General features: G+C 37.7%; 1 long non-coding RNA gene across 2 annotated transcripts; it reads left to right on the top strand.

Moving 5' to 3' along the window:
• On the top strand, positions 1-27,420 carry LOC113062889 (uncharacterized). Of its 2 annotated transcripts, none has more exons than XR_003278599.1 (2): positions 1-241; positions 26,991-27,420. It is a non-coding gene; the product is annotated as an uncharacterized LOC113062889 (long non-coding RNA). The 2 variants fall into 2 exon arrangements; XR_003278600.1 differs by lacking the exon at positions 1-241 and adding an exon at positions 16,327-16,649.
• The last annotated feature ends 171 nt before the right edge of the window (positions 27,421-27,591 follow it).

Raw genomic sequence — 27,591 nt, 5'->3', positions numbered from 1 at the left:
CTGAGTGTGTGTGGAGCAGGAGCTGGTGCACGCCGTCACTGCCAGGTGTGAACTCTGATTGCATCTCGCACCGTATGCACAAAGCCTGACTCACTTCTGCTTTTTCTTTTGTTTTCTCCAAATGTGATTATGGCATGGAATGGGGTTTGATTACAAACTCTCTGCGGAGACTTTCTTGCAACATTTCTGGAGGCTTACACAAGACGAAACAGAAAAACAGAGGCGTTTTCCTGCTGCTGCAGTGAGTTTGTGCAATCTTTACTGAGGTTGAGTTCAGAAACTCATATGAAGTGTGTTAGAGTTGCAGTAACATCACTTTTATTTGCCTTGTTTTAAAGTAAAGGAATGGAGGTTCACAGGTTGCATGCTGGCAGTTTGGAGATCACGCGAGAGTCGTTTCCTGTTGTTCCAGAAAGGAGGAAGTGTTTCTCTTGTGACACTGTGCACAATCATGTGCATCTATAGGTTGTGTGTCGCTGCGTGTCGTGCCGTTTCACTGGAATGGTTTCCAAAGGCTTTTTCTGGTTTATCTGTCTCTGCCTGTTTTTTTCTGTGCTGAGTGTTTTATCTATCAAAGCATGATCTGTGATTTGCATTTCACAACATCAGAACTCTCTGTGTGTGTGTGTGTGTGTGTGTGTGTGTGTGTGTGTGCGTGTGTGTGTGTGTGTGTGTGTGTGTGCCCGTGTCATGTGACCTGCTGCCTGTGATCCAGGCTCTGCACAGGAAGGAAGGGTGGTTCCAGCTGAGACTTCCTGTCTTGCAGTGTGACTAACAGTGAAGCTGTGCTCCGTTCAGATCCGCTGAGACTCAGACCCTCCTCACTCTCGTTCCTCTTTCCCAGCCTTATCTTCTGTTCCATATGTGTGTGTGTGAGTGTGTGTGTGTGTCCTGGGGTCAGAGGTCATTGTGAGTGTGCTGATGTTCAGAGAGAAACAGCTTATAAAACTGAGTGTGACTTAAACATTAACACGGAGGCATTAATGCATTAGGAAAACATAAATCAATTTAAACATTTAAGATTTATTTTTAAACAAACAATAAACTATTTTCTTATTATTTGAGCAGACACTGAACTTTAAAAATAAAAACAATAATAATAATAATAATAATGATTAAGATTTATTTATTTAATTGACAATTTATTTAATTGATATCTTCCCTTAATTTTTAAGCGGTACTCCTAAATTTTGTTTAGTTTTCTTCATCGTCAAAAAATAATGACTATCATACACTTTCACATGATTTATAGTGTATCAAAAGATTATATATATATATATATATATATATATATATAGTATTTAGATCAAGAATCATTAATGGCATTAAAAGACTTATTACCTTAAAATGATTTTTTTTCTTTGCCACTATACTTAAAAAACTAGGTTGTCACCAAGAAGTTTCTAATTAATTAAAATATAATAACATTTAGTTTGATTACCTATTATTTTATATAGTTTAATAGATACAGGTCAGAATGATTAAAATTGTACACATGATTGTAGTGTTTCTTCACTGCTGACCGACTCAGTCTGTGTTCGGAGACGCAGTCATGAAATGTTTGGGAATCGTCAGTAAAGTGCGATGAGACTGTGAGGTCGTTCACTAGCATACATTCATACGACCGATTTACATTTACTCTTCAAACCCCGTCTTCCTCCTGACAGGAAGTTCAGTCTCCTGGCGTGAGCCTCCTGAAGGCCTCAGTGCAGATGTGTGATGTGTTCTGGACAGTAGAGTAACAGACTGCTCACATTAGGACGTGAGCTGATGTGTGTGCGTTTGCAGACTCATATGTGTCCTATTAAAGACCAATGTGCAGTCCAGACAGTCATAAGTTTGGCAGGATCATCACCATTCTCTCATCTCAGTGGATTGTTGTTTCTCGTTGCCATTTTCTAACAGAGCAGAAGCAGACAGTGAGTGAGATGGCTGTTTAAAGCGGCGTCTTTGACTTGTAGAGACTGCAGATGCATGAATGTTGATTTGTGCAAAAGCAAAACTTTATCATTACTGGTTGCATGATGAAAATGCACTGTTAAAGTGTTTATTCACAGAAGCGATCGCTGGCATCATGATTCAGCTGGTCATGTGACCTCCAGTCTTTATGTAAGCCAACATGATTTAAAAAATACATGAAATTGTGAAATTAACTCAAACTAAAGCATTCATTTTGCACATACAGGTTTAATTTAACTATCTAAAACTATATAAAAACAGAAGTGATGATTGTAGTAACAACGATTAGAGAGAGAGAAGAAACTTTTTTTTTCTCTTTTTCTTTTTCCATTTAACTTGATGTAGTAAAATAACTAAAACTAAAACTGAAATAAACATGAATGGATGGATGTAATAAAAAAAAAATAATAATAAAAATGACAAAGAAATATTAAATGGAAAACATGCACATTATTAATAAAAGCTATATTAATATTTCAACTGATGTGTTGTTACTCAGCATATAATCAGTTTCATTCACTTTAATTTTTATGACAACAGCCATATAAGTTTGTTTGTTTTGTAATTCAGTGTGATGTTCATGGATACAGACAGTGAGTAAAGGCAGACATGTTTCTGAGATTTCCTTCTGAATGATAAAGAAATCAGTCTGTTATAGATCACATCGGCTGCGTTCATGACTGTAATATCTCCTGGAATCTGTGTTGTGTCTTTGCTTGAATGTGGTCCTGGGCTTTGCATCTGTTATAAGGAGTCTGTGATCTTGTTTTTTGCTTGTGTTTAAATGAAGTTTCTTCTTTTGGCTGCAGTGTGATTGACTGTCTTTGGTGCATTGAAGGTTTTTACACAAACAGAACTTATTAAAGTCATTCCACAAACACACAGGATTTATAAAGCAGCGAGAGCTTCAGAAACACACAGAACAGCTGCAGGAATGAGTGTTTCCTTCATGTTTCTTCTCACAGGAAAGAGCCTCCGACGATTCTGCATCAGAAACATGTCAAATCTTAATGTGACACTAGAGACATGTTCGTGCTGCCTCTCCATTATTCATCTAATCCTTATCTTAAGGTGATTTTTAGGGTGTGTGTGTGTGTGTGTGTGTGTATTTATATATATATATATATATATATATATATATATATATATATATATATATATATATATATATTAGAATTTGCATAATCAAATAATTTCACTTACTCAAATATAATTAAATGATAATAATAATAAGTTAACAGAAATTTTGAGTTTTAAATTACAATTTTAATGACAAAACAAACCAATGTAATGATCAACATTGTTAAAGAGTTTAATAAAAAAAAAATAATAATAATATATATATATATATATATATATATATATATATATATATATATATATATATATATATATATATAACACATCCTTGCTGAATAAAAGTATTGATTTTATTTTTAAAAAAAGAAAGAAAAAAATTACTGACCCCAAATTACTGACCAGTAGTGTATATTGTTATTACAAAATATTTATATTTTAAAAACATAGCTTCTTTTTTTTTCTTTTTTTTTTTCTTTTTATTCATCAAAGTATCCTAAAAAACGTATCACATGTTCTGAAAAAAATATTAAGCAGCAGAACTGTTTCCAACTTTGATAATGAATCATCATATTAGAATGATTTCTAAAGGATCATGTGATAATGATCCTAAAATTCAGCTTTGCATCCCAGAAATAAATGATCATTTAAACTATTATTTTTAACATTAAAAAATAGTAATGTTTCCAAACTTTTGGTCTGTACTATATATATATATATATATATATATATATATATATATATATATATATATATATATATATATATATATATATATATATATAATTTTTTTTTTATTCATTTTTTTTACTGCAAACATGCATTTTTGCACTTTCTTTCTTTTTCTCCATATAAATAAAGAACATGATTTTAGTGCTTTTTTTTTAATTAAGACATGCATACAGGTGAGAGAATAATGACAAAATGTTGTTTTTTATGTGAACTGTCCCTTTAAATGTGACCTATGTTATTGTGTGCTCCACTAGTGGCATCAAGCAGAACTGCATCAATAGTTTTCAAAGCTTTCTCCATTGTCTGGACAAACAAACAGTCCAAGACTTTTCTTTAGCGTTCGCAGTGGAGAATCCTGTGCTTGACTCATACCTGACTCTGCAGATGAAGCAGAAACTGGAGGAAAACTATTTGAAAGATAAGGCACAGGATGGTTAACTTTAGTCTTGCACAAACCTTCTCACACATGTTGGTGTAACGGGTGGGGAGCCGTATGGAGTCACACACACACACACACACACTCAGCTGCACATTCTTGACTGGTGAATTCAGCCTTGTGTTTTCTTGGCCTGCAGCTGATAAGATTGGGTTGGGTTACACGCCTGCAAGCTGATACTATTGAGAGAGATGGAGGATGAGGTTTGGAGCAAACATCAGACGGTCAGATGCTCTGTATTCATTGTAAATTATGTCAAGCCAGAGGGAAGTGTAGTAGGAGCGATCTGCTGGCTGGCACTCTTGTCTTGAGGCTGAATAAAGCTCTTTTCTCCTGCAGATCAGAAACGCTGGTCTCACACACACATACATGCAGACAGTGGGAGTACTGAACCGAGCTGTGTGGCTGATGTCTGTGAGTCTGTTGTTCAGCGTGTGTGGGGGGATTATGGGTGTGTTTCTGGGTCCCATCAGATCTGTGCACGCAAAGGCACAGCGACTCATTAGGATTCAGGATGAAGTCATCTTTACTGGATTGCGTTGAGTGTTGTGGTCAGTCTGAAGAATAATAACACAATTATTGTCATAGTGAAACTTCTCTCTGTGGATGGATGCATTATTGGTTTATTGAATTATTTCATTGCAACACTTGTATGTTCTTTGCAGGCCTTTAGTTTGACTACACTGCTGGCAGCTGGAAATGCAAAGCTAACTGTCTTAAACAGAAGAGCGGACCGTTTCGCCAGTTTTACAGTTTTTACCATCTAAGACTAGTTTTAGAGATCATACAGGATTGATTTCATCATAATACTAGATTATCTGCAAAAATATTTTTTTTATTATATATATACACACACTACAAGTACACATTCAATACAATTAAGCTTTGTCACGAGGGTTTATAAAATAATAATTATAACAACAAGGTAAGGTAAGGAAAGGTCATTTATTTATAAAGCACAATTAAAAACAACAGGTAGTTGACCAATGTGCTGTACAATTTGAAAACATACAAACATACAATACTATACAAATATCTAGCTACTCTCATAAAACAAACAATAAACTTACTCAGCTATTTGATTTAGACAGGAAAACCAGAGAAAAAAAGATGAGTTTTTAAGAAAGATTTAAAAGATACCACTGTGGAGGCAGTTCTAATATGCAAAGGCAGACTATTCCAGAGTTTCGGTGCCAACACAGAAAAAGAACGATCACCCCAAAGTTTGCGTCTAGACCTTGGGACAATTAACATTTTCTGGTCAGTGGACCTAAGTGATCTTGATGGAGAATATATCTGCAATAGATCTGAGAGATAGGATGGTGCCAGGCCGTTTAGAGATTTAAAAACAAACAACAAAATCTTAAAATCAATTCTATAGCGGATAGGCAACCAATGTAAAGAAAATAAAATCGGAGTAATATGGCTCCGCTTACGAGATCCTTTCAGCAATCTAGATGCGGCATTTTGAACAATTTGCAAACGTCTCAAAATCGACTGATTAATTCCTGCATACAAAGCATTACAGTAGTCTGCGTGCATTACTCTCTCTAGATCCTCAAATGACAAAAATGACTTGACTTTGTCAGGGTTCTTAATTAAAAGAAGCTTGATCACACAACAGCGTTTACTTGTTTGTCAAATTTTAGGGAGTTATCAAAAATTACCCCCAAGTTTTTCACCATGGATTTACAATAAATAGATAAAGAACCTAGATCAACCCAGGGTGACTCAGATACATTAGAGGGTGCAAACACAACAATCTCAGTTTTACCTTCGTTTAGATGCAGAAAATTTGCAGCCAGACAAGTTTTCAAATCATTCAGACATGTTAAAAGAGGCCCTAATGAATGATTATCTTCCTTTTTTACAGGCATAAATATATCTGTGTATCATCAGCGTAGCAGTGAAATGATATTTTGTGTTTTTGAAAAATAGCACCAATTGAAAGCATATATAATGAAAACAAAATGGGTCCCAAAATGGACCCTTGAGGTATACCACATTTAAGAGGGGCAGACGAGGATGTAAATTCCCCCATGGTAACTGAGAAACTTCTGTTTGTTAAATACGATTTAAACCAATTTAAAACAACGCCCCACATCCCTACCAACCTCTCTAGCCATGAGAGAAGAATCTCGTGGTCTATAGTATCAAATGCCGCGCTCAAATCAAGTAACACCAAAACTGCTGCCTTTCCAGAGTCTACAGTCAATAAAACATCATAAGAACTTTTAAAAGTGCAGATTCTGTACTGTGATGTTTCCTAAAGCCAGACTGAAATTCTTCAAAAAGCAAATTTTCATTTAAAAAAGATTCCAATTGAATAAGAACTGCTTTCTCTAGTATCTTTGAGAGAAATGACAATTTTGAAATATGTCTAAAATTATTTAACTCATTTGAGTTCTTAGCATGTTTAAAAATATCAGGCACAGATCCTGATACCAAACAGCTATTTATTATATTTAAAACACTAGGACCAACTGTATCAAAAGCCTGTTTGATTATCTTTGATGAGGCTATATCAAGTGGGGAGTCTGATGGCTTTAACTGATCTACTATTTTTTTCAGAATTGGGAGGTTAAAACCATCAAAGTGATAAAACACCACAGGAACAGGTGGTATTGCTGTGATATCATAAGTAGCCCAAGGAATTTGAGACCTATTTCTTTTAATTTTTTCAACAAAGAAACTTTTGAAATTTTCACACATATCCATTGACATATCCGGCATAATTTCATTGGACGGATTTATAATAGAGTTTATAGTACTAAATAGTACTCTTGGTCTAAAATAGTTTCTCTCAATTATGTTGGAGAAATACTGTACCTTTGCTGCTCTAATAGCACCTTGATATATTTGCAGAGAGTCTCTTAATATATCATAGGACACTTGGAGTCTGTCTTTCTGCCATTTACGCTCTGCCCTCCTACAGATTTGTCTGAGTGCACGTGTATTATCATTTAACCAAGGTTCTATCTTAGTTTTTACACGCCTCACCTTCAAGGGTGCAATATTATCTAAAATAGTTATGCATACAGAATTAAAAGAAAACAACCAAGACAAAGGATCTGAAAAGGATAAAAGTGGATCATTCACATTATAGTTATTTTCAAACATCGTGGCGAACACGTTAATGACGCTAGTATTTATCCTACGACATAGGCGTACACTTGGAAGAGGTTTATCAGTCTGGCATGGAAGAGAAAACCCCAAAAATAACTGGTTTGTGGTCAGAAAAGACAGCATCACAAACATCCACATAACATACAGAAATGCCATATGACAAAACTAGATCCAGTGTGTGTCCATGCTCATGTGTAGGAACATTTACAGATTGCACAAGATTAAAAGAGTCAATGAGATTTAAAAAATCTTTCACCAGAGGGTCCGCTGGACAACACACTTGAATGTTAAAATCCCCCACAATTAGAAACTTATCAAATTTCAATAATATTTCCCCTAAAAATTCAGAAAACTCTGATAAATCAGCCCACAAAACACTGGCTCATCCAATTTAAGATGAAAAGTTTGCAGTTCAAAACTTTGAAAGAGTTAAGTTTCCACTAGACGACAATGAAAGCTGTTTTTGAATACAGTTGCTAGACCTCCACCCTTGGCTGTAGACTGAGGAGAATTTATAAATTTACAATCTGAGGGAACAAGGTCTGCAAACGGACTTAAGTCACCAGTAGATAGCCACATCTCAGTCACAAATAAAACATCCAGTGATTTCGATGTAAGGAAATCTCTCAAAATAAATGTCTTACTGCAGAGTGATCTTGCATTAACCAGTGCCAATTTGATTAATAAAGAGTCACCTGCTGCTGACTGTGATGCATAACACAGTGGTCGAAGGTTTTGGAAATTTACAACCCCTACCTTTACGGAGATATGGCGTCGTATGTATAAGTTGATGATTGGTGATGATTGTCGGAACAATTTGCCGAAGCGATACATATGCTGGCTCCAATGAGCGCCAGTGAAAGAATCGATGATCGTCCCACAAGCCACAGCCACAACAGTCAAAATTAGACCTAGACTCCATCAACAGTTTTGCCTTGAGTTTAACAGAACGCCCACCGCGTTTCCCACGTCTTCTTCTACGCTTCTTCAGGGGAAAAGTGTAGGGGACTGAGAGCCGATACAGCGCCCGTGGCACAGCAGACAGATCTGGATGAGAGTATGAACACGATCCTCCTCGTTCTTTACCCGCCGATATATCCACAGTGATTTTGATGTTAATAAGCATTTGCCGATCATAAACCAAAATATCAGTAACATCCTGGACCAGTAAGACGAACAAAATAAACACAAATAGAACAGGTAGCAGACGGCCAGCCACACACAACGGCGCCATCTTGGATGCGAGACACTGAAGTTTTTTGTGTCCTATCATGCAATTCTGATAATTTGCACAGGGACGTATTGTGGTACTAAACGGAAGTCAATGAACTGCTGAATCACTTTCAATATGATGGCTGAAAAGCCCTACATAGGGAATCAGATGAGCGTCCCTAACAGGTCTACAGCTACAGGGTGGACATCACTGCGGTTTGCAACCATAATGTCCATTAAACACCTTTCATGTAATTTGTTTGATAACTCAACAAGCTTCAATTCAGATCAATTCACATTTTTATTGCACTTTTCATTATACAATTCGTTGATACAAATCAAAATTACTGGTCATCCAACCTTTAAAATTTTTAACACACTCTGTTATTTTTGATCATTTAGAATATTTCATCTGGTCTTGTTAAAATGTATAGTTAAGTATCATCACCATGCCAATTGAAACTAATCCAATATTTTCTAATAATATAACCAAGGGACAACATGTATAATGAAAAAGAGCAGAGGGCCTAAGACAGATCCTTGTGGCACTCCATACTTTGCTTCATTCAGGGTGAATCTTTTGATCTGCTGGACATTTAGTTTGACACACCTTTACAATCCCTTCAGTAACCAAAGAACACCCCCCCCCCCCCCAAAAAAAAAAAAACTAAACAAAAACAAACAAACCCGGGCTGTTTATCCTGAATACTGGGAATTCACATCACTTGCCATAAGATGCCATGACGTCAGCAGAATGTCCCCGTGCTGCTGTAGGTCATGAATCTCTCATCATCTGAAGGTACATGACAAAACCGCTGTGAATCCAGTAATGAGTAATGTCACCTTGTAGAAATACATTATACTGACTGAACTCACTACTGTATGAGGAGTCATTATGTGTTTCTTTTTGTTTTACTATTGTGTAATATACATATTGAGGCATTTAGCGATGCTGCTGTAAGTGTTGGTTTTAGTCTGTTTCTCTAAACTTGTTCCCTTAGATTTATTATACATTATCCATATGGAGAAGTGTTTCTGCTCAACAGTATTGTTTTTTTAAGTGTATCAGCAGTTCAGGCCTTCTGAATGAGCCTCATGTCACCCAACCATATTATTTCTACAATACTGGCCCAAAAAGCATTAGATCCAGTGTGACTGACAGTTCTTCTGTCTAGTCTTTTGTGTTATTATTACTAGGTCTAAGAGTTTCTGATACTTGCTTTAACAAGCACAGATCACAACCCAGACTCATTATAAAAACATGCCTGTTGCATCATTTCTGTGGAATGATATTATGCTTCTTGAACGTTTGGGGACGTGTCCAATGTCCAGTGAGTGGCGCAAACTGACAACATGTTATTACCTTGGTTGTTTTATTCATTGCAGCAGTTCAGAATGGAAAAGTACGGCGAGTGGCACTAAACGGTTTGACTTGTGAAAATAATGCCTACACTAAACCTAACCGAAGCAAACATAGGAAAAGAACATATTTGCTGAAGCAATTTCATATTATCTTGCTTCTACCAGTCTTTTATCATGACTTGTGTTCCGTGGGACGCGTAGCTGAGTCAATGCTGTGCAGTGCTGTACCGGGTGCACTGCAGAGCAAGTTTACTTCATCAGAAAAGCCTAATATATGGAGCTGGATGTTTGATGCAAACATCAAAATGTATTAATGATTCATGTTAAAAGCGTTCTAAAGTCAAAGCATAGTAATATTTAAGGAACTGCGCAAAAGATCCGTTTTTATTAATCAGTAATCTGCCCATAGTTTGTGTGAAAAGTAATAAAGGTTTTTTGTTTTTTTTACTGCCTCTAGTGTTCATTTAACCTGGGAACTGCTGTGTGCTGTATTTACAGGGTGTGTTTTTGGAGCAAAAATGTAGGTCAAGACACATTTTTTCCAATGAGCAGAATGAGAGTAAATGTCTGTGTGAGTTATTCACTTGTGTTTGTCGGTGAGGAAGTCAAGCAGCGAGTGTGAACAGGATCCGGAGGACCTGAGAGATAGTTTCCTAAGGTTCCCGGTGCATGACTCAGTGCTGATGCCGTGAGGTGTGTGTGTGTGTGTGTGTGTGTGTGTGGGAGTTTGGACCAGAGCATGCTGTAGGTGTTGATATGTATGTGTGAGACTCTTTGGGCATGTGAATTCTCTCTCACAGGAGCCTAAGTTTGTCTGTTTTCACACAGCATCCGTTACCAAATGTGAATCATCTATCCAGAGCGATCATTTGGTTGGATTTGTGTTTGCAAATATTACCGCATATCATTACTTATTTCCATTTTTAAGAGGAGTTTAAGAGGCACGTACTACGTACAGTATGTCTGAGTGTTTAGCTGAGCGTTTTATTTTAGCTCACTGATGTCAAATTATTGCTCATCCCGTCTTGATCATTTGTGAAGTTGTATGTGAGTGATTCTTCAGTGAGGGAAGTGTTTTTAAGAAATTCATTTTTAAATGAAAGATTATATTTGCTTTCATACATATAAATAAATTATAAATACACACACAGACACATACACACATAAGAAATGTTGATTAAATAAATTTAAGCTTTATTTTTATTTTTTTAAGGAACTTTTGTAATAGGTTTAGTTTTGTTATTATTTAGTATAATAACTATAGTGAAAACATTTCATTACCATCACAGATTATCCAAAATAATTCATTTATTAATGAAATAAAATACATACATTTATTGAAATATTGTTTTTAGAAATATTTGCATTGTTCAAAATTATAAATGATTAAAAATAAAATATATTTTTTAAATTGTTAATTCTAAAATCATTTAATCTAAATACATTCTACAGTCATGATCAGTTTTTTTAATTCCATAAATATTTTAAGAAAGAGGAAACATAGTTTGAAGTGCTTTTATTTTGAGTAGCCCATAGTACCTCTAACTGATGAAAGATGACCAGGTCTTGACCCACAATGATCCGGTGTTGACACACACTTACCCGTAGGATCAACAGCTGACTCACTGTACGGTTACCGTGACAACACCAGCCCCTGCACATCACTCACTATCACCATCAGGTTAACACTTGTTTGCACGCCTGACCTTTTGTGCACAAGGATTCGCTTCTCTGTAGCGCAGCTTGTACGCGGCTCTTGTTCAGTCATAAAGAGTATGTGCTGGTCTGGTCTGATCCCACTCAGTGTTGAAGTGATTGTGACTGAGTCTTAAAATACATTTTCTGTACAGATGTGTGCTGCCTATGGGAACTGTGGCCTTCCAGACGTAACATGTGGTGCTCAAATGCACATATGACACTTTAGACAGCACTCAATCACAAATCTCAAACCGCTTTACCAAGACATACAAAAAATACATTGGAGCTAAACCATGCAGGGCCTTGTAGGTAAGCATAAGAATTTTAAAATCAATGCGAAACCTGATCGGAAGCCAGTGCAAGGAGAGATGTGCTCACTTGTCCTGGAACCTGCTCTTTGAACATACTGCAATTTGTTTAGAGTAGATTTCGAGACCACCGCGAGCAAAGCATTACAGAAGTTCATTTGAGAAAAGACAAACGTATTGATCAGTTTTTCAGCCACTGAAAAAGATAACATGGGACGCATTCTTACAATGTTTCTAAGGTGAAAAAATTATACTTTAACTGTGTTCTGAAGTTTGAGTCAAATATCACCCCCAAATTTTTTTATTTTGCTTGAAACTCCATAATAGACCCATCATCTGTAAGTTTAAAATACTAGCTTAAAGTATTTGATGGGGTTAACCAATCAGCATAGCCTCAGTCTTGTCACTGTTGAGACAAAGAAAATTTTGAGAAATCCATATTTTTACCTCCAATATGCAATGTTCAAGAAAGGCAACAGGTGAATTATCACCAGGTTTTGAGTGTCATCTGCATAAAAATTAAACTTAAGACCAAGGGATCTTAGAAATAGCCCAAGGGGAAAAATGTATATACTAAAAGGTAAGGGACTCAAACTGAACCCTGTGGAACACCAAACTGCACTGAGCCAATATTGGACCTGCAACCACCCAGGGACACAAACTGCCTACTATCTGATAGATAAGACTTGAACCAATTTAAAGCAGTGTCAGTAACACCAAAAACTTTTTTCCAGATTTTTAAAAGGTTTATTCTGCTTGTGAAAAGGAAGTGTGCTTAATTGTGTTGAGTACACTTCAAATTTTATGAGTAAGGAAACGGCCTGTAGATAATACAATATCAATGAATTAAAAGGCTACCTAAGCGGCTTAAAGAGAGACACTTTCATGACTGTTTCTAAACACACTTTCTTAAAAAGTGCACTTTGTAATAATGTCAAATTAAAAGTTTTACTTTGAAACACATTTAAAAAAAATGTTTTAATAATCTTTTATTGTGTTTTAAAGAAGTTCACATTTTGATGTGTTGACTAAAGCACGAAAGTGCTAAAGAACTTGATTGTAATTTTAATTTGGTAATTTATTGTAAGTTAATGTATTTTAAATCTGCTAAACTGTAAATGTGTAATTACAAATATATTTAAATAAATGTCAAGTTTCGATATAATGACATTAAAGTATTCTTCAGTTTATCATAAGTTCTCAATCTTAAGTGTATTCTTTTAAAGTATATTGTTTCTGTAATAAGTACTCTGGGTGTAGCTGATTGCTAAAAATGACAGTCGGTTAATGGTAATCCCAAATTTCAGTAATATTCCTAACCGAAGGTCTACATGGAATAAGCACCTTTAATCCCTCTCAGCTTCAGAGCATCACATCCGTGTAAGGAAATGTTTTCCTGAACTCTATTCTTTTACAGCGAGAAAGGAAGAGAGATCATAATAAAGGGAAAGAAAGCAGATATGTGATATGTATGTAATGTTGCGAAAAGATGGTCAGAAAGTAGCCATTAGGAATGAAGGACTTCAGGAGAGAGATGGGATGAAGAGAAAACAGAGGGCAGAGACAGAAATACACTGTTGCAGTGTGACTAAGAGGCTAATTGCAGTGGAACAGCATTGGAATATGCAGTAATGAAACGAGAGAGAACAGCACAACTACACAAACTACATCCAGAGCCACACAGTGAGACCCTCCAAGTCTGGGAAAATCCAGCCTGAGCCCATTCATGAGCGCAATACTCTCAGACACTCAGACGATCAGACGCTCAGACACTCGGAGCATCAGACCCTCAGACTTTCAGACGCTCAGACCCTCAGACGCTCAGACCCTCAGACGCTCAGACCCTCAGACGCTCAGACCCTCAGACCCTCAGACGCTCAGACGCTCAGACCCTCAGACGCTCAGACCCTCAGACGCTCAGACGCTCAGACCCTCAGACGCTCAGACCCTCAGACGCTCAGACCCTCAGACTCTCAGACCCTCAGACGCTCAGACCCTCAGACTCTCAGACCCTCAGACGCTCAGACCCTCAGACGCTCAGACCCTCAGACTCTCAGACGCTCAGACCCTCAGACGCTCAGACCCTCAGACTCTCAGACCCTCAGACGCTCAGACCCTCAGACGCTCAGACCCTCAGACTCTCAGACTTTCAGACGCTCAGACCCTCAGACTCTCAGACCCTTAGACGCTCAGACCCTCAGACTCTCAGACGCTCAGACCCTCAGACCCTTAGACTCTCAGACTCTCAGACGCTCAGACCCTCAGACTCTCAGACTCTCAGACTCTCAGACCCTCAGACACTCGGAGCATCAGACCCTCAGACTTTCAGACCCTCAGACGCTCAGACGCTCAGACCCTCAGACCCTCAAACGCTCAGACTCTCAGACCCTCAGACACTCGGAGCATCAGACCCTCAGACCCTCAGACTCTCAGCCGCTCAGACTCTCAGATGCTCAGATGATCAGAATCTCAGATTCTCATGCTTTTGTGTTTCCATACCATCATCCTCCTATCACAATCCAGTATCAGATGCTTTTATAGTGTTTTATACTGTTACTGTGGCTCAGTGGTAAGTTGTGGGTTCAATTCACAGGGAAAAGACATACTGGTAAAAAAGTATATATATATATATTTATATATATATATTTATATATATATATATATATATATATATATATATATATATATATATATATATATATATATATATATATATATATAGTCTGAATAGCTTAGCTTTTGATAAAAGTGTCTGCTAAATGTATAAATGTAAATTTAAAATGTAAATGTAAAATGTAAATGTGTGTGTATGTGTGTGTGTGTGTGACTGTGCGTATGTGTGTGTGTGAGAGAGAGAGAGAGAGAGAGTGTGTGTGTGTGTGTGTGTGTTTGTGTGTGTGTGTGTGAGAGAGAGAGAGAGAGAGCGAGAATATGTGTGTGTGTGTGTGTGTGTGTGTGTATAATGACATGGGTATGACACAGGTATTACAAGGAGAGGGTGACTTATGAGGACATAACGCATGTTTTCATTGTTCAAAACGCTTATAAATCACACAGAATTAGTTTGTGTGGTTAGGGTTGGTGTAGGGCCATAGAATATACAGTTTGTACAGTATAAAAACCATTACACCTATGGGATGAACACACTTTTCACAAAAACAAACGTGTGTGTGTGTGTGTGTGAGAGAGAGAGAGAGAGAGAGAGAGAGAGACGCAGGGTGCCGTTAGCCAGGGATTCAGAGTCCCACTTCCTTGGCTGACACTCACTCTGCTGGTTTTGGTCTGTGGTCGGACTGGCCAGACCTGAATGACCTCTGTGTAAGAACTGGAGTATCACTGGTGTGGGCTTGGTCTGACTCTGGGACGCTGAGGGTCTCAGAGGACATCTCAGAGGACATCATCACTGACCCCTCACTGAAGGTGGATGAAGCCACCCGCTAACATCCGCAGGTGCCTGATGGATTTACATCAGTATCACCAAAAACAACACTGGACTGAACCTTCAGGGGAAACATGTCTTCCCTCTGCTGATCACGCTGTTTCTCTCTCATTTCTCAAGAATACTGCACTCAGCGAGGACGTTGTTATTTTCACAGTCGAAGCCAGATTACACGTTCTTCCTACTAGACTCAACCTTTCTATCTGGTTTCCTACAGCTCATGTTCCTCACAGTCTACATCACACTACAGAACAGATCACAGAAACACTGCCACACATCCCGAACGCTGTCATGCTTACAAAGGAATGTACACAGCATGCCACAACAGAATAGTGAAAGACATATCAAACCATTTATCACATTCAGTAAGAATATACAAACATCCCTGCGTAAATTCATCCATATTTCAGTATCTCAACAGTAATTCTGAAATATTTTCTCATCTGTCTGCTAACACACCAGATGTTGTTGTGATTAATGCGTGTAGAGAGGTGTTTGTTTTCGAGGTTGCATGCAACTTTGACTCTGGTATGAAAAAAGCTTTCATGACTAAAGTCATTAAATATCAACCACTCCTAGATACCATTTCAGAAATAGGTTATCGAGACAGATTAAATGTTTTTATATTTGGCAGCTGAGGACACACACACACACACAGGTTCGCTGTAAGAGGGCTTCAACAGCTTGGGATGTCCAGAAAGAGGGATAAACGCCTAGAAAAGTACTGTGCTTTGTCTTCTATCATAGGCATATCATATACTGTATGGAGGAGACCTGTTGTGAAGACCTGTTGCGTGCCACTGATCCATGATCTTGTATTTTACTGGATCTATAATATTTCTGTCCCTGTAAGTTACTTCTTTTAAGTGGACTAAAAATGTGTATGTTTCTCTCTCTGGGTGTGTGTGTGTGTGTGTGTGTGTGTGTGTGTGTGTGTGTGTGTGTGTGTTTTACTGCTGGAATGCAGCGTCTGGCAATGTTTACAAGCATTCTCTCAGATGTTAATAATCAGCACACTGATGTAAACACGCAAACACTGTAAATACTCTGAGCATGAACACACATTAATGTTTCTCTGTAGATCTGAAGAGTTGGAGCTGAAGAACCTGAATGTGATTTATTAAATAACAAGATTCCTGGGATATGATTTCAGGAGTTTGTGTGCCAATATAATCTAAGCATTGGTGGTAAACAGATTTGGCTTGATGTCTGCAATGGACAGAAAGATAAATAAATAAGTATGCATAAAAAGGAGGCGATGGGGAGGAGGGGGATGCCAAAAGAACTAACAACGGAAATGGTAAGTGGCTGTTTTGGTCCCACTTTATATTGAGTGGCCTTAACTACTCTGTACTTATATAAAAATAAGTATAATGTACCTTTTGTGTTCATGTTGCATTGCAAAACACTTTTGCTGCTATTGTGGTGGGATACGGTATAAGGTTAGGGACAGGTTCAAGGGTGGGTTAAGGTGTAAGGGATGGGTCAATAGTGTAATTATAAATGTACATGTAATTACAGATATTAATTACAGATTTAATTACATGCAGGTATAAATATGAGTACAATGTAAAAACATGTATGTAAACAATAAGTGCTGTTTTGGATAGTAATTGGAAGATTAGATGGGCGTACTCCTCCAGAATAACTTCACTTTGTTGAGAAATAAAAAGATAAACATGAGAGCATGAAAACACAAAGACTAAGAGGGAAAAATAAACACTTGTGACCTGGAAACTTAAGAAAGTTGTAGAAATCAGGACATCAATCATCAAAATAAAAACACAATTATTTACCAAATAATTTAACAAATTAAAACATCTGTTTTCTGTGTGAATCTGTGTTAAAGTGTAATGTATTTCTGTGATGCTCCGCTGTATTTTCAGCATCATTCCTCCAGTCTTCAGTGTCACATGATCTTCAGAAATCAGAATAATATGATGATTTACTGCTCAAGAAACATTTCTGATTATTATCAATGTTGAACACAAGTTGTGCTGCACAATATTTTTGTGGAAACTGATATCTTTTATTTTTCAGGATTCACAGATTAATAGAAAGTTTGAAAGAGCAATAATTATTAAGACATTATAAATGTGTTTACTGTTGCTTTTGTTCAATTTAATGCATCCTTGATGAATAAAAGTATTAATTTTAATAAATTTATTTAATTATATCAAAAAAGCATTTTGTGTAAATATCTCTTATTTAATAGAAGCTCAACTTTTGTTAGGTAAGGCAAGTTTATTTATATAGCAGAGTTCATACACAATGGAAATTCAAAGTGCTTTACATAAAAGAAAGTAAAATTATAATCACAAAAATAAAACAAGAAATTTAGAAAATTATAATTTTTTATTTAAAATTAATTTAAATCTGCAGTAGGTAACTTTTGTAAAAATATATTTTTTACATATTTGTTAAACCTGTCATTATGTCCTGACAGTAGAATATGAGACAGATAATCTGTGAAAAGATCAAGCTCCTCTGGCTCCTCCCAGTGTCCTATTGCCATTTGCAGAAACTCCATCGCTCCCGGTAAGAAAACAACCAATCAGAGCTGCGGTCCGTAACTTTGTTTGTGTTCAAAATGTAGAAAAATGTATATAATAAGCGAGTACACCATGAATCCATTTTCCAAACCGTGTTTTTGGCTTGTCCTGAATCACTAGGGTGCACCTATAATAAGTGTTTATATTCGGACTATTTTAGATTGCTTCGGGGATACCGCGGCGGAGTAACCCAGTACCTTTGTGATTCTTCATAGACATAAACAGAGAGAAGTAGTTCCGGCTACGATGTTCTTCCGCAAGACTCAAGCAGTTCTGTTCATTAACCGCTAGAGCGTCAAAAGTTACCCACCGCAGCTTTAAGACAATTATTTTGGGTTGCATAAAATACAGTGCAATCAACTGCGGTCAGCATAGTAACTAAAGGAGGACTCCCCTTGTTTTGTGTGAACCCTTGAATTTCTAACTGACTTGATTCTAATGATCTGAGTGCTCTGTTAGGCTTATATTCAGTGAGCATATCTGAAATATATTTCGGTTCTAGGTCATTTAGTGACTTATACACGAGTAAAAGTACTTTAAAATCAATCCTAAATGTAACTGGAAGCCAGTGTAAGGACCTGAGGACTGGTGTGATATGCTCAGAGCTTCTGGTTCTGGATGAGCTGCAACTGTCTAATGCTTTTCTCTTTTTGGGAAGGACGGTGAGGAGCCCATTACAATAGTCCACCCTGCTGGTGATGAAGGCATGAACAAGTTTCTCCAAGTCTTTACTGGAAACTAAACATCTAATTCTTGCAATGTTTTTAAATGATAGTACGCTGATTTAGTTACTGCTTTGACATGACTACTGAAACTGAGGTCTGTCTCCAGAATCACACCAAGATTCCTGACTTGATTTTTAGTTGTTTGACCCCTAGAGTCAAGGTATGCATTCACCTTGAACACTTCATCTTTGTTTAGTAGCAAAGCTGTGACAGGCAATTTGGTTCTTTCTTATTATTTGACTTAGTGGAAGCATATACAGGCTAAACAAGAGCGGTGCAAGAATCGAGCCTTGTGGGACTCCACATGTCATAGACGTCCACTTAGACTTATGCTCTCCTAGACTCACATAATAACCTCTCCCTTCTACGTTAATATATATGCAAGTACACATTTTCATATGTAAGGTTAGTTCAATTTCCAAGTCAATTAATTTTTTCACTTAATGCTTAGTTTATGGTTTACAATATATTTCTAAATGATTGCAGTATAATGCTGCAATTGGCCAGCAGAATAAAAAATAATAATCTCAATGAACCGTGATTTAAGGTTGTTGTATATCTCAGTACAAAGGTGAGAGTTTGAGGTGTGACTTTTTGAAAGGTCTCTGTCCAAAGACTGTGTTGATTTTATTTCTGAGAGTCCTCAGGTGATTCTCTAACAGCAGCCACATGTCTCTCTGATACTGGGAAGAATTACGCTGACAAAACATGTTCTGCAGGAATGAGCCTCATGATGATTTCCCTGCTAATTTACCTGTGAGTTTTATAAGAATAGCCTCTGGCCTACAGAGAGAGACCAGCTTCTGTGAATTTACATGACTGTGTGTGTGTGTGTGTGTGTGTGTATGATCAGTGCACGTGTGTGTGCTGATGCCTCATGTGATTGTGAGAATTAAATGAGAGGCATTTCTGCTGTAATGACAGAAAGAGTCCCTAGTGTGAGTGTTGAGTCCAGTTACAGTCAGGCACTTAAACACGGACATTTCATCACACACGCGCACACACACACACTGAGAGACACAGAGAGACAGAGAGAGACAGAGAGAGAGAGAGAAAGACAGAGATGCAACTGAAACAACACACTTCTCTGCAGGTTTGAATGTCGTCAGGAGTTTGAGAGGGAGAACAGGAATTTAAAGCTGCAATTAAGAGAAGTGGAAGAAACACAGGGATATCCTGGGAATGTGAGAGTCTGGCTGTAAACTTTACAGCTCAGTGTTTGTCAGCAAACACACACACACACACACACACACACATGCACACACACGCTGATATAAACCACATCAGTCTCTCTCTGATCATCTGTCTGGACTGATTTCCAGCTGTCTCGCTCCACTGCTGACCATCAGGGAGGAAGTGATGTTATCATGACTTCCTGTTTTACTTAATGTGCCTTTTCTTTAAATAGGCATTGTTTATACACGGAGTCACTACAGAAATCACATTATAGTTTTTTTCTTTTGCTTAGACACGATCTTAAAAACAAGGCACATTCTGTCAAACACTACACACAGATAACACATCCACACACACAGTTATCTGAGCATCTCAGGTCTTTTGCAAAACAAAACACTTCATTCAAAACTTTACAATAATTTAACAAAACCCAACTTTGGTGAGAGGAGAATCTTCTCAAATGGTGACTCCATCCTTACACAGACTTGAAATGAAAAAGAAGTGACATTATGTCAGATTTCTGTGTCTAATGTAGAGAAGTGTGTTTAGTGCTGTGCTAAAAGTGTGAGGTTGAGGATGTGCTTATAGTTGTGCAGATCTGGACTGAGTTTTTGCTCTTTGAGTGTAAGGTTTCACTAGCTGTGTGTTATTTTTCATTTTAGTCTGTAGGCAATTGTAAAAAACTGTGTTATTATAGTATTACTTACTATTATTACTTATATAGTACTTACTGTATTATAGTAAAGGTATGAACTTTGTATGCTATATATTAGTTTTTTTACAATCACTTTGTTACTATTTTCAGAACCTTGATGTCATTTTTCACAACTCTAGACACAAAACTCACAACTAATGATCAAAATGCAAAATTTTCAAAACTCAAAGTGCTACTATTTCAAAAGGCAATTCACACATTACATTTCAAATGAGTGTCTATTCATTTCCTTACAGTGATCTAACTATCAATTGATACAACTGCTCAGAATGATAAGTAACTGTTGCATTACTCTTAATGCATAGTTGTATGAAACAGACAAACAATCTTCCATGTTTACTGTAAATCATGAACGTTTCAAGATAATGAGATTCATTGTCACCAATTAGACTACAATATCCATGGATGAAGCCTAATATTTTATCATAATGCTTCATCAGACACTGTGTCCATGGCCCCAAATACTGTACCACCTTTTCAGACTATTTACAGTATTCTGCACTGTATAGATGCAGGCCCTTGTAATTGCTTGTCCAATTCTGCCATCTCATTACTGATGATTGAGTGCACATTGTGGAATGAGTTTATAGTGAAGAGTTGATTGGGATCAAATTGCAAGAGCATAGTAATACGTAACATGGAGCCAGCAGCTGATCCAGGTCACGATGAAGGTCAAGCAGTGGAGGGAGGAAGACGAGGAAGACGTGTTGGTCAAAGGAATGGCAGGGGACAGGACCCCCTTCTGAGAGGGCACAGTGAAACCATCGGTTGCTTGTGTGTGGCTGATCTATAGTTATGTTTCAATGGTATTTCACAGTAAGTTTGTGTTTTGAACCAATGATTGTGCAAGTGCAAGATCTCTTTAAAGACGTGAATGTGCAAGGCAATGTTTTGAACATTAGACAGCCTGTGATACAAGTGATAACCGTTTTGAGTTTTGTGTCTAGAGTTGTGAAAAATGACATCAAGGTTCTGAAAATAGTAGCAAAGTGATTGTAAAAAAAAAACTGTATATTAGTGTAGTTTAATTATTTTAGATTAACTTTTTTGTGCATTCTGTTTGTCACAGAGCGGAAATGTCTTTGACATTCGTGATATGAATATAACCACTTTAATACTTTAAAAGCACATCCCACATTAACATCACAGATATAGAATTAAACAAATGTCAACAATTAACACTACCCCATTACACATTCCAAATCATCTGTAGCAATATACAAAGAAAAAAAATCCATCAAATAAGACCCTGAAGTGAACGTTGTTTATGGCCTGATTAATTATTTGTGAAAGTTTGTTCTTCTTTTTAACTGTAATATCATCGTACTATGAGACGATATTATGTGTAAGAATGCTCTCAGTAATTTACCTGTGTGTGTGCGTGCGAGTGAGTGTGTGTGTGTGTGTGTGTGTGTGTGTGTGCGAGTGAGTGTGTGTGTGTGTGTGTGCGAGTGAGTGTGTGTGTGTGTGTGTGTGCGAGTGAGTGTGTGTGTGTGTGCGTGCGAGTGAGTGTGTGTGTGTGTGTGTGCGAGTGAGTGTGTGTGCGTGCGAGTGAGTGTGCGTGTGTGTGTGTGTGTGTGCGTGCGAGTGAGTGTGTGTGTGTGCGTGTGTGTGTGTGTGTGTGTGTGTGAGTGTGTGTTTTGTGTGTGTGCGTGTGTGCGTGCGAGTGTGTGTGTGTGTTTTTGTGTGTGTGTGGGCTCTGGATCATCTCTTGTCATCTCTCAGACAGTTTGACAGAAGAGTTTAACAGAGTGAAAGCATCTGTCCTGTGACATCACACTCCTGAGGTTCTGGATTGCTCTGCTCTGTAATGCTCGTGTAATGATGTGTTGATCCAGGTCTCACACTCATCAGAGGTTGTTCCTCTCCAGCTCTCGTCTGCGGATCAAACACTCCCACTCACTCTCTTCAACAATGAGCCGCTATAAATCAAGTAATGAAGCGCAGGAGCTGTGCTGATCGCAGCGCTCTGAAGCACATCTCTGTTCCTCCGCTCTTCATCAAACCTGACCGCACTGAACCGAGTCACACCATGCATTGTCAGTCATTTATTTACACTATCAACTCAGAAATATATCTAATTCTCTCCAAACACAGACACCACAAACGAGACAGTTATTAATGTGAAACTATAGAGAATAGTATAATTTGATAAGAAATCTTGGGAACACATATTCACTGTTAGACAAGAGTTTTTCCTCAAACTCCTAATGTGCTGCATATTGCTGTAGTAGTTAAGATTAGGAATAGGGAAAAGGGGTATTAAATATGCTCATGCAGAATAAGACATTAATAAGCACTAATGCTTACAGCCAATATGCTAGTAATATGCATGCTATATATTATGCATATTATTACTCTCTCTCTCTCTCTATGGACACCACAAATAAGTTACTGATGCAAGAAAAGTGAAATCTTCATTTGATATTTTTATCATTTTAATTATATATATATATATATATATATATATATATATATATATATATATATATATATATATATATATATATATATATATATATATGTATGTATGTATGTATTCATATTTTGCCAAGATTATATTATTGAAGTGTCTTCTGAAGCAGCTGGAAACTTAAGCAGACGTCTCTGTTTTCTCTTCACTGAGTCTCATTGAGAAAGGTTTGAGGTTTGACCTGGCAGTGGCTCTGATCTCTGGTCAGAAACAGACTGATGATCCTGCTTCAGAAGAGCGGTTTGACCCCGTGACCTCAGACTGAGCGTCAGGTCAAGTGTCCGATGGCTGCTTGGTGCCGGTGTGTATCTTTAATGCTACGGATGGCTTTTGTGTTCATTCCTGGTCTGTAACACTGGCTTTCATCTGTTCTTGGCTGTTAAACGTGTGACGTCTTTATTACTGTGAACTTTGACCTGCATGGTGAGGTTATTCAGTTTACAGTCGGATGAATCAGAAATGTCTCGCTTGTTGTTATTGGAAACAGTGTGTGTATGTGTGAGTGTGTGAGTGTTTGTGTGTGTGTGTGTGTGTGTGTGTATTTGTGTGTGTGTGTGAGAGAGAGAGAGAGAGAGAGAGAGACAGAGAGAGACAGAGAGACAGAGAGAGTGTAAGGTGTGAGTGTGTGTGTGTAAGGTGTGAGTGTGTGTGTGAGTGTGTGTGTGTGTGTGTGTGTGTGTGTGTGTGTGTGGGCACCAGTAATGAGTTCCTTCCACGTGAACACTGGTTTGTGCTGAACGCTGCTCAAGCAGAGGGTTAATAACAGCTCATGTCTCATGACTGGCAAGAATAAGAAGCGCTTTGTTGTCATGTTTCCTCTTTTATTTTAATTTCTTGCATAGGACACACGTCTGTCAAGCGTCAGCACTCTGAAAGCTCTCGATCTCTGTCCCGGACAGAAACTTGAGTGATAATCCTGCAGTTTCTAGATCAGATGAGGTTCAGGGGGTAATGAAGAGTGTGTTTAAGAGGATTGAAGAACAGTAATTATTGTGCCTGATGGCAGCAGGAGGAGAGGAAGGCCGTTCTCTCACATGTGACCTCCTCCATCACCAGGCCTCTGTTCTCATGCATGTTCATTGCACATGTCAGGAATGTGAACAGAGCAGAGTGATTAGTGACTTCACTGAATGAGCACTGAGACGCTCTCGCTCTTAAGAAACATGGGCTCATGAGCAAAAACTCTTGACTGATACTGATACTCTCTCACCCAAAACTCTTAATGCTCAAACCAATATATATATATATATTCAGGTTATACATATATATTGGCTTGCGCATTAAGAGCATTAAGAGTTTTGAGATAGTATCAGTATATACTGTATATAATTTACTTATTTATTAATTAAAATGCATTTTGTATTTACAAAAATTGTTTTAAGATTGTAACATATTTTAAATTTGAAGGTTTATCTAAAATATATTTTAGATAAATTGCTTTGAAATACAACTTATTTTATTTATCTTTAAAAATGTAGTTTCATGATTATTGTAGGCAAAGGTTTTTTTTTTTTAGTTTTTTCTTTACGTTTTTTTTTTCTAAGTACAATCAAAAGAACAGTATTTATTCTAATGAGGAACGGAGAGCGGTGAAACTGAAGAGCTGATCTCTGAGGTCAGATGAACAGAACAGATCTGCTTGATTAGTTAAAAAACAACACTGTAATGATGGATGACTGCAATAAACGGAGCTAAACACACACACACACACACACATTAAACCAGCTCAAACACACACACACAACATTTCTACATATTCCAGTATCACAGATTCATCACAGATGATTGTCGACTCTTGACATTTATGTAGAAAGAGAAGAAGAGAGAGTGAGATTGTGAAAGTGTTGCTCTGACCTTTCAGCTCTAGTTCTCTCTAAGCGTCCGTCATCAGTTTGCTTCTGTCTGCAGATCTTACAGCACAGACCCAAACACTCTCTGCTCGACCAAAGAGCCTGTCATACCTACAGAAAACTAGCCTGCACAGAAAACACTGCATTGCAACCCCTTAGCAACTAGCTAGCAAAAGCATAGCAACCTCCATAAGAGAGTCCAGTTCAGACACAGTTTGTGTTTTCATTCCCTGGATGTGCTGCATAATAAACTGTGTGCAGACAGGAGCGGTGAGGATGAGTGGCGCGTGGGCATCAGGAGAGAGACAGGTCTGTGCTTTATAACGGAGCTTAACGGCTGAATCACAGACAGGTGACTCACTCAGGACAACTGCACAGTGAAAGACACTATTTTTATATATATATAGATGATAGGAAGCCTTCAAATTTACCCTTATACCCCATTATACTGTAGACATATTGCATATAGCTGTTGATTTGACCCCTCATGGTTTGACCTTTGATGTCTTCTGCATTTTCTTACTGCCCCAGATTTGCCACTTCCTGTTTCTGACTGTCAGCTTTCTGCAGTGCAACTACTTCCTTGTTGCATTCTGGTAAGCAGATGTTAACTTTCAGTGCAGAATAACATTAGAAGAATTCATGACACAACAAAATGCTGTGCTGAAATCGCACAAGTGTTTAGTGAGCTATTAAAGCTTTATTAACCACTGCATCATTACAAGAGACACCGGTCACCGTTCCCACCTTGATTTTTTTCCAGTTTTTGAATGAGACGTTTAATCGTGTGTTGTTTTAAAGTCAAAAGACTTCTCCAAAGGCTTAATGGAAAAGGTATTGGTAATATTCTTCTAGGACATCAGCGCTTCTTTAAAGATTGTTTCTTACACTGGACATGATTTAACAAAAATAAGAGTTCCCTTGATGTTAATGGCACACAAACTCATGCATCATACAGTGGTTGCCATAGAAACCGCTCCTGCCACATCTACTTCCAGCGGTCCTCGTGAGGTCAAGAGGTCACAACCCTGATGGACTCATCTGTGTAAGTGGATCTGTCTGTGAAAACAGCGCAGAGGAGAGCTGAACTTTACCTGGACGCACCTGTGTGAGGTGTTTGATGTGGTCAGCGTGTGAGCTTTCATCTCTCAGAGCAGAGGAGAGCATCTCTCACAGGGCATTATGGGAAGGGTTTGCAGGCTGTGCTCCGAGGTGGTTTCATCTAAGTGACGTTTGCCAATTAAGAATGGTAATTACCCCGAGGCGGATGATAATTGCGATGCGGGTGTCAGACAGGAGCTCCCACAGGACGGAGCGAGGCGTCTCACAGACAGACGAGTGTCTTCACTTCCTGTCCCTGAGTCTCATCTGTCTCCCATCTTCTCTCTAATCATTTTTATATTCTCCGCTTTTGTGTGTCTTATTCCTTTTCCATCACAGTGAAGGAGTGATGCTGCCCAGATGTAACCATCTCTTGCTTAAATCAAAAGAATACTGCATATTTTCATATAAGATCAATTTATAGGAAAACGATTGACTGTGGTATTTTAAAAATGATATGTTGGTTTCTAAACAAGTAGTTGGGTTTTATATTGTCACTGTACTGAAGACAACGCAAAATATTAACTCTCTCCTCTCCAGAGAATTTTTTTTTTTTTTTTTTTTTGAGTTGCCAGCCACTACCAATATTTTTGATCAATTTTACAAAACCTTCATGGCCTCAGACTATTTAGTTGTTTGGATATTTGAACTGTACATGCAATATATCAAATGAAAGAACAGAGCATTTGCTTCTAAAAAAAAAAAAAAACGGTATAGCTTAATGCATTCTTTTTTTATCAACACTTGAATGGGGGCATGTTTCATAAATAAAAAAAAAGTTGAGAAAATGTTTTTGTTAAGGACCATATCAGATTCACATCAATGATCAAAACAAATGGAATTGACCGCTTCCATCTGAACCACTTCCAGGATTGATATTTCATTCGATAATGTTAGGCAGGTTTGATTTAGAAGCTGTTTAATGCTTGATGATCACATTATTTTACATATGCATTTGTTTACGTACTAATCAGATTCCTTCTCATATTGTATCCAATGTATGAGAACATTAATGATTGGTTCTGTTCTGTTTCTGTTTATTCCTGCAGGGAGTTTTTGCCCAGAACAGAACCATGCTGCCAATCCAGACCGTGTGCTAATTGTCAATCATCTTTGACGATAGTGGTCCTGACAGAAATACCATTTCAAAGCAGCGAGTTAGAAGAATGTGCTAAATATATTTTTACTAAATTCAATTTTAATAACATAAACTCCGGCAGTCCTACAGAACATGTTAAGTCTTTCTTTTCTCTCCAATCTCCCCCAGATTCTTGTTTGAAAACCCTTTTAAATGTCTCCGTCAGGACTGATGGAGAACAATACAGGAGCTGTGATGAGACGGAAACGACGGGAGTCAGAGAGCCTCACAGATGACGGTGAGGACAGCGAGGTTACACTCCTCTCTGGAGGGATAGCGAGCAGAAATTGCAGCGTTTCATGTCTTTGTTTATGACAGCTTTGAATAAATTTGTGTGAGTCACACTGTTGAAGCGTTTCTCTAGAAACTCTCTCTCACACAGATGCTCGGTCAGCCTGTCAATACATGAAATATATGGGGTCCAAAAGACAAGGAATAAAATTGAAATACCCAGAACATTCTCAGGCGAAAGCAAAAGTAAAAGTTATGATATCAAATAATAAGTAATTCAG

This window comes from Carassius auratus, chromosome 45, assembly GCF_003368295.1.
Source record: "Carassius auratus strain Wakin chromosome 45, ASM336829v1, whole genome shotgun sequence".
NCBI classification, from domain to species: domain Eukaryota; kingdom Metazoa; phylum Chordata; class Actinopteri; order Cypriniformes; family Cyprinidae; genus Carassius; species Carassius auratus.
The sequence above is the reverse complement of the archived record's forward strand: the minus strand, read 5'-3'. Positions and strand labels throughout refer to the sequence as shown.